This window comes from Leptodactylus fuscus, chromosome 11, assembly GCF_031893055.1.
Source record: "Leptodactylus fuscus isolate aLepFus1 chromosome 11, aLepFus1.hap2, whole genome shotgun sequence".
Taxonomy (NCBI): Eukaryota; Metazoa; Chordata; class Amphibia; order Anura; family Leptodactylidae; genus Leptodactylus; species Leptodactylus fuscus.
This window is the reverse complement of record NC_134275.1, coordinates 67,528,929-67,545,627: the sequence shown is the minus strand read 5'-3', so window position 1 is coordinate 67,545,627 and position 16,699 is coordinate 67,528,929. Positions and strand designations below refer to the sequence as shown.

General features: G+C 43.2%; 1 protein-coding gene across 2 annotated transcripts in view; it reads left to right on the top strand.

Annotated features, from left to right (window-relative positions):
* Positions 1-14,546: 14,546 nt before the first annotated feature.
* The window catches only part of PASD1 (PAS domain containing repressor 1), a 108,849-nt gene continuing 106,696 nt past the window's right edge, over positions 14,547-16,699 (top strand). For both annotated transcript variants that reach the window (XM_075259054.1, XM_075259053.1), the window contains exon 1: positions 14,547-15,020. The gene's annotated coding sequence lies outside the window, so the exon portion shown is untranslated. The remainder of the gene's footprint in view (positions 15,021-16,699) is intronic.

The window sequence follows — 16,699 nt, the reverse complement described above, 5'->3', positions numbered from 1 at the left end:
CGTTCCTGTGGGCCTACAGGCTCCGACTGTAATGTCAGTGTCTCAGCGCTCATTGCACTTCCCTGCCACATTATCAGGCAAGGGTGGACACAGATAGAGGTTAAAAAATTGCCTGTGATCCGAATGAATGGGACATCACCCGAAATGTGGGACTGTCCCGCTCAATCCAGGGCGGGTGAGGGGACCCCCGCAACCCTAGGGCCCGGTGGGGCTACACCATTCGTTGCACCTATAGTGAAAGCAGCCCTGGTGGGAACTCATTTTGATGAGCCATCGTAAGCCTGAAAAGCACTAATTTGGGGGGCTGTTTCAGTCACTTTTGGGCGCAGCCAGAGAATGCAGATTCTAGACTGCCACACCACTACCTTCTTCATTAATATCATATGTTTCAAGGCAGGCTAACAGACAGACAGTGAACCCATTGGGTTACTAACAGATTGGGCACAGGCTAAACAAACTAGCAAAGACTAAGGTATTCTCACTTTCCTCACCCACTCATGAAGGTGTGAGCTTTCCCAAGGGACACTTCAATCACCTTCCTTGTATAGACCTATAGTCTATGTGAAGACAGGCAGGAAATTTGTAGTTCAATGCCAGGACGAGAAATAGAGACGCAGTTATGCAATCCAGGCTTAAAACTTGTAGAGGTTGATTCCTTATCAGGTCAAGTGTCCACGTAATACACACAAGGTCTTATGTAATGTTTAATATGCAGGCTGCGTATTATAAAGTAATATTAGTAACATATTAGTGTAACATGCATAAATATGCAGCAGCCCACGTTAACCTCTTGTCTTCCTTTTATGTTATGTAAAAACATAAAATGTAACTTTTAGATCTTTTGCCATATATATAACATGCATTATGAAGTTGGCTCCTGGGTAATGTGCACGGGATCCTACATAGTCTGATACTAAATAATGAATTCTTATGAGTTATTATCTAGAAGCTTATGTAAGCACCTTGCCATGATAGCAGTAAGCACAGGGTGGGTACAGACAAGTCCTACCTACTCGTGATTACACTATATTTTTGGCTGTCATCCTAGAGAACATTGGAATAAATCACTCAGGACATGGGAGTATGGAATGATAAAAGCGCATTGTAAGATGGCAAAGGATTGTAAGATCTGCCAAGACGAGCATGTGCTTACCAAGTCTTCTTCTTATGAACAGAATTTCAAAGGTGTAGAAAAAACGTTCAGTCTTTGATCAGATTTAAGTCAACTTCATTGCAAATTGACTTCAGATGTAGGCCAAAAACAGAACTGGTCTGAGCAGTTGAGTAGTGCCCAATACCTGGCAGTAAAATGGGCTTGCGGCACCCACTTATGATGGAACCAACTGGCAATGGAATAGATTACTTTCACCTTAACTGAATTTGATATTACATAACAAGATGGCACCTACACTGGCTATGCTCAGTTGTAAACATGACCACATGGAGACTCCATGGGTTTTTCCATAAGAACGCGATACCTGGCAATTCCCAATTTTTTGTGCACTGCTGAGACTAAGAGAGGAGCTTGTACCAACACTTGTTATGTGGTGTGAGGTCTTCAGTGCTAGCACTTAGTCTTTGAATCTGACCAGCCATATTCACCCACTGTTACCATACAGGTGACCACCAAGGCCCCGTCCCTGACAGTGGCCTCAATGGGAGCTAAGTGCAGTGACTCAGTTCTGCCACTACAAAGAGAATTGAGCTGTCTGCTATCTGTTTAATGCATTAGCTGCTCAAAATAGTGTGGTAAAGTGTATGGTAAAGTGGTGGACGGGGAGTATATCTCACCTGGTTTCCTCAGCCAGGCAAGATAAAGGAAACCCAGAAGGATTTCTGCTGCTGTATCAGAACATAGACTGCAAAGTCCCTTTTTGTTTAAGTATAATGGACTTTTTTTTCTTGATTGGAGGGTAGGTTGGTAGTGCGAGTCTTCCAGTCCACACCTTTGGTCCACTACGGGTTTTTTCTTTAGTCCCAGATGTTCACAGTTGAGGCTTCCTCATGGTCATTACTGAGGAAGGGAGTCTGGTGTGAGAGAAAACACTCCTGGGACGGTCTGTACAGTTTGGCCACTACATTTGGTGACATGTTTGACCTGCTCTAGGCTAGAGAGGCATGCTGGAGTACAGTTAGAACCGGACAGGCTAAGGTTTTATTTGTTTTGTTTTATTTGCACTGTTTTGTGCCAAAGTCACTAAATAAAACACCCCTGGATTTGAAACCTTCTGCCAGTGTGAACTGTGCCATTGCCACCCCCTATGGTGTAAGCTGGACTCCCTTGCAGTTGGTGGAGGATGCGGGCAGAATGGTTGCTAGAGGCAACGGCATTACAGATGCATGAACCATTGCATTTTGTAGACGTTAAAAGAGTCAGAAGCATATGTCCTGGGTAAAGGCTGCTACTGCATTGCACAGCCCCTCAAGTACCATGGAGGAAGTGATAAAGCAGCTGATACAGGCTAACCTGAGACATGAAGAGGCAATGGAACTGCAACAAAAGTTTCATGCAGAGGCTTTACTGGCACAACAACAAGCGCAGCAGCAGCCCAATATGCAGCAACAACAACATGGTGCAGAAACAGGAAACAAATTCCCTGTTAATGGAGCAGATTGCTGCACTCAGAGAGACTGTTGTGACTCAGCCCCAATGAGTGGAGGTAAGCCCACCTGAGACTGTTAATGTGAGGTGGGCTGTTCAGTTGATCTTGCAAAAAAAGACACCTGATGATGACATCAAAGCCTACCTCACAGTCATTGCGAGAGTAGCAGAGAGAGAGAGACTGCCAAATGGGCAGAAATAATTGTGCCCTTTTTTGTCAGTTGAACACCAAAAGGCTTACTATGAACTCAGGAAGCAAGATGTCTGGGACAATACCAAATTGAAAATGGAGATCCTTGCTCGCTTGGGTGTAACTCCAGCTTTTCTTGCCAAGAGGGTCCACAATTGGAGCTACAGTGCCTTGCGAAAGTATTCGGCACCCTTGAACTTTTCAACCTTTTGCCACACTTCAGGCTTCAAACATAAAGATATCAAATTTTAATTTTTTGGGGGGAAGAATCAACAAGTTGGACACAATTGTGAAGTGGAACGAAATTTATTGGATATTTTAAACTTTTTTTAAAAAAATAAAAAACTGAAAAGTGGGGCGTGCAAAATTATTTGGCCCCTTTACTTTCAGTGCAGCAAACTCACTCCGTTCAGTTCAGTGATGATCTCTGAATGATCCAAGGTTGTCCTAAATGACTGATGATGATAAATAGAATCCACCTGTGTGTAACCAAGTCTCCGTATAAATGCACCTGCTCTGTGATAGCCTCAGGGTTCTGATTAAAGAGCAGAGAGCATCCTGAAGACCAAGGAACACACCAGGCAGGTCCGAGATACTGTTGTGGAGAAGTTTAAAGCCGGATCAGGATACAAAAAGATTTCTCAAGCTTTAAACATTCCAAGAAGCACTGTGCAAGCAATCATATTGTAATGGAAGGAGTATCAGACCACTGCAGATCTACCAAGACCCGGCCATTCCTCTAAACTTTCATCTCAAAGAAGGAGAAGACTGATCAGAGATGCAACCAAGAGGCCCATAATCACTCTGGATGAACTGCAGAGATCTACAGCTGAGGTGGGAGAGTCTGTCCATAGGACAACAATCAGTCATACACTGCACAAATCTGGCCTTTATGGAAGAGCGGCAGGAAGGAAGCCATTTCTCAAAGATATCCATAAAAAGTCTTGTTTAAACTTTGCCACAAGCCACCTGGGAGACACCAAACATGTGGAAGAAGGTGCTCTGGTCAGATGAAACCAAAATCGAACTTTTTGGCCACAATGCAAAACAATATGTTTGGCGTATAAGCAACGCAGCTCATCACCCTGAACACACCATCTCCACTGTCAAACATGGTGGTGGCAGCATCATGGTTTGGGCCTGCTTTTCTTCAGCAGGGACAGGGAAGATGGTTAAAATTGGTGGGAAGATGGATGGAACCAAATACAGGACCATTTTGGAGAAAACCTGTTGGAGTTTGCAAACGACCTGAGACTGGGACACAGAGTTATCTTCCAACAAGACAATGATCCAAAACATAAAGCAAAATCTACAATGGAATGGTTCACAAATAAACGTATCCAGGTGTTAGAATGGCCAAGTCAAAGTCCAGGCCTGAATCCAATCGAGAATCTGTGGAAAGAGCTGAAAACTGCTGCTCACAAACGCTCTCCATCCAACCTCACTGAGCTCCAGCTGTTTTCCAAGGAAGAATGGGCAAGAATTTCTGTCTCTCAGTGTGCAAAACTGATAGAGACATACCCAAAGTGACTTGCAGCTGTAATGGCAGCAAAAGGTGGCGCTACAAAGTATTAACGCAAAGGGGGCCGAATAATTTTGCACGCCCCACTTTTCAGCTTTTTATTTGTTAAAATATCCAATAAATTTCGTTCCACTTCACAACTGTGTCGCACTTGTTGTTGATTCTTCCTCAAAAAACGTAAATTTGATATCTTTATGTTTGAAGCCTGAAATGTGGCAAAAGGTTGAAAAGTTCAAAGGGGCCGAATACCTTCGCAAGGCGTTGTACACCATGGATAAACCTGCCCAGTCCCAGATGTATGACTTAATCCATCTCATATGAAAGTGGCTGGAACCAGAGACCTCTACACCACTCCAAATTGTGGTAAAAGTGGTCATGAATTGTTGCTTCTTGGCCCTTCCAGCAGAGCTGAAGCTGAGCCAGAACCTGGGGAAGACATGAAGGTGGAAGCATTTCTAGTTGCCAGCCTCCACCTACTGGGCTGCCATATATGGCATGTCCTGGAGTGCGGCTCATGTGACTATGAAACCTGTCTATTTCCAATGAAGACATTTTGTGGTTTGCTACAAGTCTGTGGGACCAAGAAAGCAAAAACTGGCAACATTGGCTTAAAGCAGAAATGATGCCTAAACCCTACAGAATTCATGACTGAATCTTCTGTCACCTATATCGGCTTGATCAGAAATTTCCACATTTTGCCATGAATGGGGATCTTGTGTACCAGGTCACCAAAGTTAACAATGAAATTGTGGAACAGCTTCTGGTGCCAAAACCATACCGTCGTATGGTGCAAGACATAGCTATAACCATGTATTTGGTGGTCATTTGGGGACTAGCAAAATGCAAGAGAGGGTCCTGCAAAGGGTTTTTTTAGTATGGAGTATATGAAGAAGGGAGGAGGTACTGTGAGTCATGCCCCTCATGCCAGTTAATTGCCCCAACTACCTCACCCAGAATAACAGAAATCCAAAAGCAGTTGAACAATTCAGGACAGCTCCAAAAAACGACCTCTCTATTTGGCACACCAGCCAAGCTCTGCCAAAGTGTTGCTGCTGGAGCTGACTTCTTAAGCCTCCTTGATTAGCAGACTCTCTGCAGCTGAGTCGCTGCTGGATCATCCCCAAAGTGTGGACTGGAGGGGCGTGGAATGACAGGTCCCACTACCAACCCATCTGTCATTCTGAAAAATCCAGCCCAGTACTGAGCACTTACCAAAATGCTCAGCAGACAAAAGCTGTCTGCTGAGAACAAACATTCCTGGAGTTTTCTCATCTCACCCACCTGAGTAGTCTGGGTGAGATGTACACCCCCTCCATTACCTGACCAGCCATCAGCTTACAATATATATATATATATATATATATATATATATATATATATATATATATATACACTCACCGGCCACTTTATTAGGTACACCATGCTAGTAACGGGTTGTACCCCCTTTTGCCTTCAGAACTGCCTCAATTCTTCATGGCATAGATTCAACAAGGTGCTGGAAGCATTCCTCAGAGATTTTGGTCCATATTGACATGATGGCATCACACAGTTGCCGCAGATTTGTCGGCTGCACATCCATGATGCGAATCTCCCGTTCCACCACATCCCAAAGATGCTCTATTGGATTGAGATCTGGTGACTGTGGAGGCCATTGGAGTACAGTGAACTCATTGTCATGTTCAAGAAACCAGTCTGAGATGATTCCAGCTTTATGACATGGCATTGCATTATCCTGCTGAAAGTAGCCATCTGATGTTGGGTACATTGTGGTCATAAAGGGATGGACATGGTCAGCAACAATACTCAGGTAGGCTTTGGCGTTGCAACGATGCTCAATTGGTACCAAGGGGCCCAAAGAGTGCCAAGAAAATATTCCCCACACCATGAAACCACCACCACCAGCCTGAACCGTTGATACAAGGCAGGATGGATCCATGCTTTCATGTTGTTGACGCCAAATTCTGACCCTACCATCCGAATGTTGCAGCAGAAATCGAGACTCATCAGACCAGGCAACGTTTTTCCAATCTTCAATTGTCCAATTTCGATGAGCTTGTGCAAATTGTAGCCTCAGTTTCCTGTTCTTAGCTGAAAGGAGTGGCACCCGGTGTGGTCTTCTGCTGCTGTAGCCCATCTGCCTCAAAGTTGGACGTACTGTGCGTTCAGAGATGCTCTTCTGGCTACCTTGGTTGTAACGGGTGGCTATTTGAGTCACTGTTGCCTTTCTATCAGCTCGAACCAGTCTGGCCATTCTCCTCTGACCTCTGGCATCAACAACGCATTTCCGCCCACAGAACTGCCGCTCACTGGATGTTTTTTCTTTTTCGGACCATTCTCTGTAAACCCTAGAGATGGTTGTGCGTGAAAATCCCAGTAGATCAGCAGTTTCTGAAATACTCAGACCAGCCCTTCTGGCACCAACAACCATGCCACGTTCAAAGGCACTCAAATCACCTTTCTTCCCCATACTGATGCTCGGTTTGAACTGCAGGAGATTGTCTTGACCATGTCTACATGCCTAAATGCACTGAGTTGCCGCCATGTGACTGGCTGATTAGAAATTAAGTGTTAACGAGCAGTTGGACAGGTGTACCTAATAAAGTGGCCGGTGAGTGTATATATATATATATATATATATATATATATATATATATATATATATTCTGGAGTAAGAAAATGAGACTCAACGCAGGAAATGCTCGTTATATGAATGAATGAACATAACTGAGTGCCTTTACGTGTGTTTGGACCATTTTTACTATTCCTCATAATTTAATACTGTCACGGGATGGTTAGAGTCTATACTATAGGCAATGTGTAATATATATTTCATGTGGAATGTATTCTCTAACCTGTTATATACATCAATGTGTAGTTGGCTGATTGGGGTCTAGTGTGTTAGCACATTGTATGCAAATACCTCTAACTAGTGAGGACAATGGGTGGAGATAATCTGATCAGTGTCTCCAAGAAGATGTTGGATGGTGCATTGTCCATAGTAGACAGGGAGTCTGCTCTCCTTGGTATAGGTGAGGGGGGAAGGATCTGTGACTCAGCCCTTCCCACCCACAGATATAGGTGTAACAGTTTTAGTATATAGTTGTAGCTGGAGTTAGTATGTGTTAGCCGGCCTGTGCACAGCTCTGCAGAGAGCCAGGATATAGTTACAGGACCAAGGAACCAAAGTTATCATTGGATTGTGACTTCTGTGGACTTATTGTTATTACGGTTGATGTGACCGCTGCCGGCTACTAACTTTGTGGATTACAATAAATTGCTGTTGTCTCCCGACCTCTTGCGTCCGTGTTGATTCAAAAGACCATCCGGAGGAAGACGTATACCTTTGCTCCGTGACAACTGGTTGGCAGCGGTGGGATCAACAGCGGACAGCGAGATGGACTACAGCAGCCCAGCGATTAATGGAGCCACAACCTCAGAATACAGGAACTGGACTATGGCAAGTCTACAAGTAAGGGCCCGGGAACTAAACCTGAGTTACCAGGGAAGAACGAAAGAGCAACTGATCGAGGCACTGGAGGAGATGACCCTGCAAAGCGACCATGAGGAGGGCTGCCCCCAGGAGACAGTAGAGATACAGGAGTGGCAGGTACAGACCCAAAAGAGCAGATGGGTTGTTTTGTATGAGGAGGAATTGGCAGTGCTGGGGCTAGGAGCAACTGCAGAGCAAAGGAGTAGAGCATTACAGAGGGCTCAGGAAACGGAGAAGGAGGAACAGAGAATGGCACATGAAAAGGAAAGAATGGCGCATGAAATGCGAATGGCTGAGATAACTACGCGGAATTATAATCAAACGTCGACCCCCAGCCCAACAGTGAGAGAACCACCATATGTCTCCCATAAACACTTCAAGACCTTTGATGAAGCGGCTGGGGATGTTGATGGATATTTTCAGGACTTCGAACACCAGTGCCGCCTGATGGAAGTCCCAGAGAAGGATTGGGTCCGGTATCTGGTGGGGCACCTACGAGATGGGGCTGCGGAAGCTCTCAGAGCCATGGACCCTAGTGATCAGCGGGACTATGAGGCCATTAAAAGAGCGGTGCAGAAGTATTATGCAGTCACTCCAGAGACCTACCGAGTTCAGTTCCGCTCTTTGTCTTACAATGGGGGAAGCTCCTTCCACATGTTCGCCCACAAGTTGAAGCAAGCATGCAAGCGCTGGCTAGAAGGAGAGGAGGCTGTCACAGTCGATAAGGTCCTCCAAGTCATACTTAAGGAACAGTTCTTTTCCCAGTGCCCCGCTGAGATCCGTGAGTGGGTGCTGGAACGGAACCCAGCCACAGTGGAGCAAGCTGCTTCCCTTGCAGATGAGGGCCTGACCATCAAGCCGCAGTGGAAGAGGTTGTTTGCAGAGGAGCGGAAAACTACCACAGTCCGCCAGACACCCTTCAGCCAGCCACCCACCTTTCGTGCCCGGCCTCAGGATTACAATTCCCCCTCTACCCCTGCCCCAGCCCATCGGCCTCCAGCTATGAACAACCCTGTCCCTAGACAACGACCTACTGGAAGAATGCTAGAGCGCAGATGTTTTGGGTGCGGGCGGCCTGGACATTTGCAAGCTAGTTGCCCTGTTAACATGGGGACACGGGCCACCGTGGCATCCCGGCCTATTCACTACCTGGGAACCACCCCTAGGACAGAAAGTTTGGCCCCATTTCCAGATGACTCCATGAATGACCCATCTGTTCCACCTCCAGGGGTCTATGGGATTCAGCCTTCCGCCACACATCCCGCAAACCTTCAGAGGAAGCACTTGCAGGAGGTCCTACTGGATGGCCGAACAGTTGTTGGATTCCGGGACTCGGGAGCTTTCCTAACGGTAGCGGACCCCCGAGTTGTGCGACCCGAGGCCCTAGAGGAGGGCCCTGGCATTTCTATCAAGTTGGCAGGGGGTACTCAAAGACGTATTCCTAAAGCTACCGTGGAACTCGACTATGGTTATGGACCAAAACGATGCACAATTGGTGTGATGAGCGGGCTGCCGGCCGATGTTCTGTTAGGCAACGATGTTGGAAATCTACAGTGCCACTTTGTGGGAGCAGTGACCCGAAGCCAAGCTCAGAGAGACGCCAACATGGATCCACCGGATTTTCTGCCAGATGCCAGCCCTTCAAACCTACAACTTTACCATTCAGTACCGCCGAGGGAACCAACACCAGAACGCAGATGGGTTATCCCGGCAGGAGGACATATGAGCTATAGAGACTGATGTGCATTCCCCAATTTACCTGTGTAGGCCAATTGTGTCATGCACATGTTTTGAGAGGGGGAGGGGTTGTCACGGGATGGTTAGAGTCTATACTATAGGCAATGTGTAATATATATTTCATGTGGAATGTATTCTCTAACCTGTTATATACATCAATGTGTAGTTGGCTGATTGGGGTCTAGTGTGTTAGCACATTGTATGCAAATACCTCTAACTAGTGAGGACAATGGGTGGAGATAATCTGATCAGTGTCTCCAAGAAGATGTTGGATGGTGCATTGTCCATAGTAGACAGGGAGTCTGCTCTCCTTGGTATAGGTGAGGGGGGAAGGATCTGTGACTCAGCCCTTCCCACCCACAGATATAGGTGTAACAGTTTTAGTATATAGTTGTAGCTGGAGTTAGTATGTGTTAGCCGGCCTGTGCACAGCTCTGCAGAGAGCCAGGATATAGTTACAGGACCAAGGAACCAAAGTTATCATTGGATTGTGACTTCTGTGGACTTATTGTTATTACGGTTGATGTGACCGCTGCCGGCTACTAACTTTGTGGATTACAATAAATTGCTGTTGTCTCCCGACCTCTTGCGTCCGTGTTGATTCAAAAGACCATCCGGAGGAAGACGTATACCTTTGCTCCGTGACAAATACTCATGCAATACTTCCTGGTTTCTACTTCCTAGCTGTGGGAGTCTGTGCATCCACCCATTGTATCTCCTAGCAGTTTTTCCATTCACGCCCAGAATACTTATGTATGTGCATATATTTACACACATATAAATTAAGAGATAAGAGATACACACATATACATGAAATAGTTACATATACTGTATATGCATTTAATAAATTAAATAAAATGTACTTGTCCACCTTGTATGCTGCTGCTGTCTCTAATCACTAGTGTGAACCAGGTACTGGCTTGTCTGGTGATCATGACCAGCCCCCAACTCCTTCTGGCTGCTCTGGCAGTTAATAAAGTTTAGACAAATGCTGCTTTCATCAATAATCACATTATATTTATGGTGGGTGTGGCTAACAACTGAAATCATGCAAACAATGTACGATAAATGATTTTAGCACATTTTTTTTCTATCTGTAAAACGAGATTCAAAAAACCTCTTTAAATGTAAGGGGCTCTATCATTGGGAAAAGTCATTTTTAGGAAAGCACATGCAGGCTGTGATCACAGACACTTCCGATGCACGGGTAAAGCTTATTAGCATATGACTAAAAACTGACTTATTCAAAATCTACTGAGACAATTTACATACAGAAGGTAGGTGTGAAATAGACTTTCTAAAGGCTATGCAAGGATGTGCTTATCTAAAAATGACTTTTCCCAATGATAGAGCCCCTTTAAATATTTGCCCAGATTTGCTACACCTTATGTGTCATTGGCCCTGCCAGACTTACTATAATTTCAACCAGAAATTTCCCCAGGCACACAGCCCGGCTAAGAGTGCACCTCATCACTAAATTTATTCATCCATGGAACTTCTAGAAATAGTATAGCAGCATCTACATGGCAAACAAGACTGCAGGCCAATACACTATCCAAAGCATTTGTTCTCCAGATGGTTGTGGGTGAAAGTTTCTAAATTATAAATACTGTTCTCTATAGTACTGTACAAAACTAATTGGTAATCCATTCGAGGAGTCTGCATGGGGACCCCCCGAAGGGACTACTGAACGCATTTGCAAGCGGTGTGCAGTGAAAGCACATGGACCCCATATACTATAATGGGGTCCGTGTGCTTGCCGCGTGATGCCCGCATGAATTATGCAACAGTAAAATAAATTGTGAACTACTTTACTCTCCACTTGCTCTGTGCGGAGATCTGGCGGCAAGCACACGGAATCCATTATAGTCTATGGGGATCTGTTTGCTTTCACTGCACACCGCTAGCAAATGCATTCGGTAGTCTATTAGGGGGGTCCACATGCAGACTCCCCTGAACGGATTACTGACGCAGATGTGAATGAGGCCTTACATCCCTACTAAATCAAAACTTGTACTGTTCTGAGACGTCTGACCAGAAGTGGTCTCCATGGAAGAAATGAAGTCAAAAACCCATACCTTTGGCATGGAAATAAGTCCAATTGACTCAACTATACACAAAAACATAGGAACGGGGCTATAGAAAGATGGCAGCAGGTGCTTTGGACTGATGAGGAAATATTTGAAATATTTGGCAGTAACAGCGAACATTTTATTCATCAAAGGGCTGAAGAGCGGAAGATAATGAGTGTCTGCAGACAAGAGTGAAGCATCGTTCCTTGCAAATATGGGGCTGCTTTTCAGCAAATGGGGTTGGTTATTTGACCAAGAATAATGGTGTCCTCAATGTTGAGAAACACAGGCAAATATTTATCCATCATACAATACTAACAGGGAGATGTCTGGCTGGCTCCAGATTTATTCTGCAACAGGACAACACCAAACACACAGCCAATGTCACTGAGAACTATCCTCAGCATAAGGAAGAACAAGGAGTCTTAGAAGTGATGATATGGCCCCCGCAGAGCCCTCATGTCAACATTGTCCACTCTGTCTGGGATGACATGCCTAGATATACTTTCCTCTCCTTCCGAGCAAGGATTAGGAAAGCTGTGTCATATCTTCCTAGCAAACTGTAATGCCAACCAAAATGGCTGACACTCAACTTTTTCAAAAAGAGATGTAATAAAATATCTTATATTAGCCGGTGACTTGGAAAAAGGATATGCTGTGGGACGGTTCAGTGCATTCATGATATCAGCGTGTATTACGGTTCATAAAATGATGTGACTTGAAGAAAGTGGTGACTTAAGAACCCCACATGTATAACCAGAAATATCCTAATAAAATAGGTGGTAACATAGGTTGGAATCAATCACAGAGCATCAGGACAGATAAACTAATAAATATGCACCAGAATTTTTTGTATCAATTGGTATACATGCTTTGCTCCTAATGTTCAATGTTTAATAGACACTTTGTAACAATTTGTGCTCATATGACATGCTGGTGGGGGTTGTTCAAAAGAGGGTCTGGTTTAATATGTTAAATTCTGACCCAATAACTGCACCAACATTTTGAATTTGCACAACATTTTGGCCATTGAACCACATTTTTTTTCAGACCAGACAGTCAAAGGCCAGCCCCACGTTGCAAAAATGCAGCTTTTTGGCCATGGCAGAAACACTGCGGCAAAAACCGCTGCATGTTACATTATCTGCAAAGTGGATGGGATTCTGGCTAATCCCATATACACATTGCAGAAAAAAATCTGCAGCGGAAATGCTGCGATTTTTAAAACGTTTTTCTCCATGTGTTTTTATTGGCTGCGGCTCACTACATGGGGCCTTGGCCTCAAAGTACATAGAATTGTCCGTTTTTCCACAAACTCATATCACTGAATAGAACGTACAACAACTGGATAAAAGAAGGCAAACAAGGGGCTTATACAGTGTTTACTAGGATGTGTTAACATTATGTATATTATATATTTTATTTGTATATATTATTTATACTATATACTTTTTAGATTATGTATAACCGATTTCTTTAGATTATATATTTATGTGTATTATATATGTTTATATCGTATATTACCCTGGGCATATATCCTTCTAAAATTGCTTCAATTTCAGTTTAAAGATGAAGGACTCGACTGACCCCCTTATAGTCAATGGGGTCCCTCTGGCTCTGCTATTTTTGTGGTCTGTTACTCCATTGTTCTGGTCCTCAAATGGAACACAAGAATGGAAACTCGGTATTCATGTGAACCTAGCCTTAAATATTTGTTTATATTAATTATATTATATTATCTATTAAACCGAAGTGCTGTATAAGCAATGCCGCCCCTGCTACCTCTTGTGTCACCCCCTCTACCTCATAGATTGTAAGCTCTTGCGAGCAGGGCCCTCAGCCCCATTGTGTGAAATTAAGTTCTTTGTTATGTATCTGTCTGTATCTGAACCCTACAAATTGTACAGCGCTGCGGAATATGTTGGTGCTATATAAATAAAATGTATTATTATTATTATATTATTAAAAATGTCCATATCTCATGCTTACTATATATTTGTTTATATTATGTATTGTATTTTACATGTTTGTATATATTATGGATTCTATAAGTTTGTATATATTATGGATTCTATGTGTTTGTATATATTATGGATTCTATGTGTTTGTATGTATTATGGATTCTATAAGTTTGTATATATTATGGATTCTATGTGTTTGTATATATTATGGATTCTATAAGTTTGTATATATTATGGATCCTATTAGTTTATATTATGGATTCTATATGTTTGTATATATTATGGATTCTATAAGTTTGTATATATTATGGATTCTATGTTTGTATATCTTATGGATTCTATAAGTTTGTATATATTATGGATTCTATAGGTTTCTAATATGGATTCTATATGTTTGTATATATTATGGATTCTATAGGTTTGTATGTATTATGGATTCTATAGGTTTCTAATATGGATTCTATATGTTTGTATATATTATGGATTCTATGTGTTTGTATATATTATGGATGCTATAGGTTTCTAATATGGATTCTATAAGTTTGTATATATTATGGATTCTATATCTTTATTTATATGATCTATTAGATATCTGTTACATTACACTTGTTTGTAGATCTTGTTTGTAACACATAAACACAACATACATTACATAGAAAGCTAGAAAGAGACATACTAGAGATTTCTAGCTCGATCTGTCTGTCATGTACTGTCTGTATGTTTCATCTTTATCATGTATCAATCCCATACAAGCCTGTGGTGTGTGTATTATATATAGGTTCCTCCATGTGTGGAGCAGTAATGTAGGTCAGTTGTGTCGGGTGATGATCACACTGGTGTTGTTACATGGACACTGAGGGATCTGGTGCCAGGACAAGTTAGCAGAGAGCTGGGCAGAGTCTGGAGTGAGGAGGGGATGTTGGGAAGGAGGACCCAGCAGTGTGGCAGGCAGCAGTGTGTGTATGAGCCGGCTCTCTGGTTGCTAATGATGTGACCTAGTTTCTGCAGTAGTTGCTGCTCTGTGCTGAGCTTCAGCCTCTCTCTTCACTCCCTCTTCCCCACTCCACATACACAGAGGCCGGGGAGGAGGAGCAGGAGCAGGGCAGGCTCATCTCTGCTACCAGTTACACAAGCAGTGCTGTCCTGTAGACCTTGGTGCCCTCCCTGCCCTCTTCTGGCACTGGCACAGGTGGTCACTACTTAGCAGTGCAGCAGGTTTTGGGGCGCCCCCTCTCCCCCCCCCCACCCTCACTGCTCTGGGATTATTACTCTTTGGCTTCTGGATACTTTTTGGGATACTGAATCATGATGACATGTTGAGATTGGGTTATGTGGCTTGCTGGCTGTTGGATATAATCATTGCCCTGATACAAGGAGCCAGGATCAGCACTGTCCCGGGGTCCTGGCATGGCAGTGCCACTCACTGACTACTTGAATTAATCCAAGGTAAGTGGATTTACTGTCTGAGATCTCTGTTTATGGTGGTTGCTGTGATGAACTGAAGGTATGTAGGGACTGGATCTGCAGTTTATCCTTGGAGGTCCAGAGTTTCCTGTTTCTTACATCAGTACTAATACAAAGTAACTTTTTGCTTCACAACTTCCACCTGCAGTTTGTGCTGTGGACCATTGTCTTGCATAGGAATGTATTGATTGGAACAGATAACACAGCTACAATACTTCTGGCAAAAAAAGTCACATTTTGTGAAATTTATGACTCTGAATAGTGCTACTCTATAGACGTCAATGGATATTGTGATGGGATAGTATTGAAATATTAACATGTAGGCATAAAAAGAAACTTACAGGATGCAACCATAGTACCAGGAGTGATCAAGATTTTCCCGTGCCCTATGACTATTTTGCCATCATCTTCAACTTTCTATATGTAACATAGTTTTTGACGACGCTAATGGTTGTCCTAACTTAAAGTAGGTCCTGATAGTCTTCAAACCACCAACCAACACTTTGCATCATTGGCGTAACCCACTACGTGGTCTGATCTACAAGATCTGCACCACTAAAGTTCATGGGATCAGTCCTAAGTGGATTTCATCTCTTGACTCCTATAGGTGTTTTTCCTTTAAGAGCATGGTGGTGGGTGGGGAAGTCCTGCGGTTTTGTTTAAAGTGACTGGTTATATATGGCGGGCCACTGAGATACATTATATCACGAGGAAGCGTGATTCCATCAATGTTTATTGGGAATTTTCCACTCCTAACACATCAGCACTTGCCGTTTTATGTGTCATTGATGATGATGCTGATTATTATTTTTTTACCTTGATATAACACACCTCTTCTTGGACTTCATCCCTGGATCCTGGCATTGAGATAAAGACTGATTTAATGAGTAGAACTGGTAACATTTTATTACTGAACAAACTGGATAAAAAAAAAAAAAACACAAGAACATTGGAAGAGATAGTTTCAGCCGCAGCAGGTATTGGGAAATAATCCTGCTCTAGTTGGCCGTGTACCTGAGTTTAATAGCCAGGTCCTAGAACTAGAAAACAGAGTACAGAGGGCAAAGGCTTTACTGTGTTTCCAGTCGGTATCGCTTTATCACCATTTCTCAAGAGTAAAAGATATAGTATTAATATTGTTTTCTATTTTTGTGCGATACGTGACTAGGAGGGTTAAAGTAGCGGTAGATGTCAAGATCGTCCAGAGTAAGCCTGGCTGTCTATTATTCTTGTCCTACTCAATCTACTAAATACAAATAGGCAGTGAATGGATCAGAATGAAGGTCGGGTTATAGTTTGTGAGTGAAATATTATATAAAAATATGGAATGAATGGACAAGAGCGAAGGTTGGTTATAGATTATGAGTGAAATAGGAAGCAAAAAATGTTTAGTCTGTTTATGTCACCTTTTCTTTGGCTTACTTTAAGGGTGAAGCCTCACGTTGCGGAAATGCAGCTTTTTTTCTTTCAGATTTTGTTGCATTTTTTTGAGCCAAAGCCAAGAATGGCTACAAAGGGAGTGGGAAATATATAGGAAGTCCTTATACTTCTCCCTCCTGCTCAATCCACTCCTGGCTTTGGCTCCAAAAAACACAGCAAAATCTGCAACCAAAAAGTAGCGTTTTCACAATGTGGGACCCTAGCCTAAGCCAGAATTTTAT